General features: G+C 45.9%; 1 long non-coding RNA gene across 1 annotated transcript; it reads left to right on the top strand.

Annotated features, from left to right (window-relative positions):
• The first annotated feature begins 2,256 nt into the window (after nucleotides 1–2,256).
• Nucleotides 2,257–2,781, top strand: LOC103638065 (uncharacterized). Its single transcript, XR_558537.2, has 3 exons — nucleotides 2,257–2,330; nucleotides 2,470–2,651; nucleotides 2,693–2,781. It is a non-coding gene; the product is annotated as an uncharacterized lncRNA (long non-coding RNA).
• Nucleotides 2,782–3,271: the final 490 nt, after the last annotated feature.

Below are 3,271 nucleotides of genomic sequence, written 5' to 3'. Positions count from 1 at the left end.
CTCAGAGGAGGATGAGGTGGGCGGTGCGGCGCGCGTGATGGCTAGGCTACAACGCGAGTTGACGGAGCTAGAGGAAAAGAAGGTCGCGCAGGAGCAGCGGGCCGCGGAGTCCCTGGCGCGCGTCAAGGCGATCCGGGATGGGTCGAGGATGGGCAAGCTTATTGTCTGCAGCAAGGTAGACGATCTCTGCGCTGACGAGCTCCATGAGCTGCTCCATGGGCTTTCGCGGGTCGATCAGGAGATTCGAGCCCTACTTCCTCCTCCTGCTCCTGCTCGGACAGCTGAAGCCGGCGGTTTGATGAGAGGTCCGCCGCCGCCTTTGCATTCTCAGGGTCGACCGCGGCCACCACGACGGCTGCCATGGGTTTCGTCGCAATCGCAACCGCCATCCCTGCCCATTTTGAGAGCACCGTGCACTCTTCCACATCCCTTCTCTTTTACGAGCCCACCTGTGCAGCAGCCATCGTCTCTACGAGCCATGTCCAGGATGCTGCTCCGACATACCCAGTTGTCGCACCGCTCTTCTTCGATGGTGCCTCGTCTACCTAATGAAGCCCACCAGTACAGCTATCAGAGCCAGGGGGTGGCCGCCATCGCTGGCAACAACATCTCAGGACAAACTTCTCTGCTACATTCATCACCCCCACTACCCACATCAGCACTATGAATCCCATCACAACGATCTATACGGGTTGAGGTTCCTTCGCAGGCACTAGATTTAAATCCAGATGTGCCAGCATCACAAAACCATGCGAATCCTCACTCAGTCTTAGAAAACAGTGAAGTTTCACATGGCGGAATTGGTGGCGACCAGCAGTAGCCTTCGCCCGGTTGTCCTTCTGACTCGAATGGAAAAACCTATGAGTGGCTCAGCAAGACCTTATTAGAGTCTTCTTCGGAAGGGGGAAGTTCCAGTGACGAGGATGATGGTGTTGGAGATAGTCTTGGTGGAGTAGATTGGTCTGGTGATAATTGATGCACGAAGCTTTAATTGTTATGTGCTTCAAAGTAGTTGGAGTTATCTAGATGACGATGTCATTAGGCGAAACAAATGTACTGGTTTAATTTACACCATAAGCCTAATTAAGTCTACCATTTCTTTTGCTGTCATCAGAGAACTGAACAAGTTTTATGTGTCTTATAAATGTAAGTCTGACTAGCGAGCATCCATGGAGTGTTTTGTACCATCTTTTATTCTGTTTTATAAATGTAATGGTTTCATGGAAACTCCCCGTCCACTCGACCACTCATGTATCGACGGTACTTACTCATGGCAGCACTTTCTATCTCTAACCGAAGGAAGAATGTGCTGCAAGCCCATTGAGGAAGGCGTAGTCGCAGCGGACGACAACGGCGTCGAAGCTCCCTTCCTCGTCCATGTCAGTGTGGAGGACCGTCAGCGGCCCGTGCTGCTGCAAGCCCTTGAGGTCCGGACCCTTCCCATAGCTCACTGTGATCCTGCTCGCTCCTTCGGTTCTTGCCCTGTATTTTTTTATTTGCATGAACTTTACATATCTTGCATCACGAATATGTCGAGTGGATTATTTTTATATTCAGTGCCAACATATGTTCCATGTAACCCTTCTAAGTGACCATTGCAGCCTATTCATGCCACATCAATTCTGGAGTTCCTGCAAACATGCAAAGGATGAGGTTCAAATACCATTGGCAGAAATAATATTGCCAACTTGCAGCTATTTAAAGATATATAACTGTTTAAGACCTATTTCTATTATTTCAACCATACTAATGACATAAATTACTTTCACATGCATGTAGATTTGCTAGATATGCAGACAGTACCACCATTTGGTCTAACTTCGATTTCCCTTTTGGTAATGCTTTGTTATGCCACATTGCCACTTCAATTCTGTTCCAGGGAAAACAAGCTGTCAAATATATTGCCACTTCAATTATGTTTCAGGGAAAACAAGCTGCCAAATATTGAGATAATTGTAGCAGACATCAGCAAGTTTGAGGTATGATTCAGTTCCTAATATCAAATACTACGTAGTTTGCAGATTATTCCTGCATATAATATGTCTTTGATGTCAACCAAGAATAGGTAGTGGGGCCAATAATTCCATCAGCCATCAAGTCCTCGTGCTACCCTGTGCTTATTACCCTGTGCTTACCAGTGCTTGGCCAGGCAAAAGCCAAGCCATGTGGTGGAATCTTATTCTGTGCTTGGCCAGGCAAAAGCCAAGCCATGCTACCCTGTGCTTATCTACTGTGGTGCTGTAGTTGTAGGGAAGAGAGGGCAGCAAAGAAAGCAAGCAAGAAAGAAGCCGATTCCACTGGTGGTTAAGGTTTTGGATTAAAGGAGAGAGGTGCAGAGAAACAAGGCAATCATACTCTTAAGCTCTGTGTCCACATCACTTCCGATCATGCCGTGATCAACAGAAGTACGGGTGCCATGGATAAGGGCCTCCTCCAACTCACCAGAGTAATAAGGAGCAGCTGCTGCAGGTTGCAACTCCCTGGGCCAAGCAGTAGCGCAGCAAGTTCAGCACCAATGGCAGCCATATGCAATATAAGGCAAAGCAGATAAAAAGCTTAATTTTTTTTAAGAAGGTAAAGGCAATGACTGAAAAGTGAGGAGGTTCAGAGGTGTACAGATAAGGATGAGGGCTGAAAAGAGGAGCAGGAAGGTAAGATCACTTGCAGGATCATCAAGGCCTTAGGCAGGAAGGTAAGATCACTTGCACCAATAATAGGGATCACCGTGAATTAAAAGATGAGTAGTGATCATGTCAGTTAAATGCTCATTATGTTTCTTAGGCTTTCTTATTTATATCTACATCTGTGTGAATTTTTTGTACTATAAATTTGTGTCTTCTCTTGCAAATTAATGCACAAAAAGGTGTTAACTTGCCCCCAATTTTTTTGGTGCCATGAACAGGCTTGGCTTGCTGCAATTCCTGTGCTGTTTGGCGCCACAAAAGGAGCAGAGGTGTGGTGAGCAACTGAGCATGCCTTCAATTACTAGCAATCTATTTAAAGTAAATGTTCATTACTCGGTTCCCTTGTTAGCTGTATTGTACAAGTGTTTCAAACTGTACACAATGCTTATAAATGTTTTTGCTCCTTTCATTACTCGGCTACTTTGTTACCAGGAATCTAGATGTTTCAACTATATACCTAATCTTTGACCATTTCTAAATGAATGCACTTGCTAGAAAATTATTTGTTCCTCGTGTTTTTCTTCTCATCCTGTTGGAATATTGCAGCTGATCACTCTTAAAAAACTGACGGGTCCTGGTGTGAGTGG

The sequence above is a fragment of the Zea mays genome, chromosome 9 (assembly GCF_902167145.1).
Source record: "Zea mays cultivar B73 chromosome 9, Zm-B73-REFERENCE-NAM-5.0, whole genome shotgun sequence".
Classification (NCBI taxonomy): Eukaryota; Viridiplantae; Streptophyta; class Magnoliopsida; order Poales; family Poaceae; genus Zea; species Zea mays.
This window is presented reverse-complemented; position numbering and strand designations above follow the sequence as displayed.